The sequence below is a fragment of the Chrysochloris asiatica genome, unplaced genomic scaffold, assembly GCF_000296735.1.
Source record: "Chrysochloris asiatica unplaced genomic scaffold, ChrAsi1.0 scaffold00031, whole genome shotgun sequence".
NCBI classification, from domain to species: Eukaryota; Metazoa; Chordata; class Mammalia; order Afrosoricida; family Chrysochloridae; genus Chrysochloris; species Chrysochloris asiatica.
This window is the reverse complement of record NW_006408549.1, coordinates 193,536-194,862: the sequence shown is the minus strand read 5'-3', so window position 1 is coordinate 194,862 and position 1,327 is coordinate 193,536.

Sequence of the window (1,327 nt, the reverse complement as noted above, 5' to 3'; positions counted from 1 at the left end):
TGGACAGTGAATAAGGAAGACCATAGAAGAATTGATGCTTTTGAGTTATGGTGTTGGAGGAGTATACTGAAAGTGCCATGGGCTGCCAAAAGAACCAACAGCTCTGTGTTGGAAGAAGTGCAGCCAGAATGCTCCTTGGAGGCCAGGATGGCCAAACTTTGTCTCTCATATTTTGGACATATTGTCAAGAGGGATCAGTCACTGGAGAAGGATATCATATTTGGTAAGGTGGAGGGTCACATACAAAAAGGAAGAGCCCCAGCGAGATGGATTTGCAAAATGGCAGCATCAACGGGCTCAAGTGTGGCAACAATTGTGAGGCTGGCCCAGGATCAGGCAGTGTTTCATTCTGTTGTGCATAGGGTCGCTATGAGTCAGTACCAAGTCGATGGCTCCTATCAATAACAAACATTATGACATGTGGGTCCAAGTAAAATGAAATCCTTGGCAACTTCAACCTTTTCTCCATTTGTCATGATGTTGTTCATTGGTCCAGTTATGGCCCATTTTCTTTACACTGAGGTGCAATCCAACCTTGTAGTATTTGATCTTCATCAATAAGTGCTTCAAGTCCTCTTCACTTTCAGCAAACCAGCTTATGTCATGTGCCTATCGCAGGTTGTTACTGAGTCTTACTCCAATCCTGATGCCAGATTATTCATCATATAGTTCAGTTTCTCCAATTATTTGCTCAGCATACAGATTGAATAAGTAGGGTGAAAGAATACCATGCATATTGTGTATTTCCTGATTTTAAACCACGCAATATCTCCTTTGTCTATTCAATGGCTGCCTCTTGATCAATGTGAAGGTTCCACATGAGCACAATTAAGTGTTCTGAAATTCCCACTCTTTGCAATCCACAATTTGTTGTGATCCACACAGTTGAATGGCTTTGCATAAGCAATGAAGCACAGGTAAAATAATTTTCTAATATTCTCTACTTTCAGCTAAAATCCCTCTGATGTCAGTAATGATATCCCTAATTCCATGTCCTTTTCTGAACCTAGCTTGAATTTCTGGCAGTTCCCTGTTGATGTACTGCTGCAAACATTTAAAAAGTACCATCAGCAACATTTTACTTGTTTGTGATATTAATGATATTGTTAGATAATTTTCACACTTTGTTAGATTGGGCATGTATATGAATCTTGTCCAGTCAGTTGGCCAGGTGGCTGTCTTCCAGATTTCTTGGCATAGACTAGTGAGTGCTTCCAGCATTGCTTTGCTTTGTTGAAACATTTCAACAGGTATCCTGTGGATTCCTGGAGCTTTGTTTTTTGCCAATGCAATGCAGCAGCTTGGACTTCTCCCTTTAATACCATCA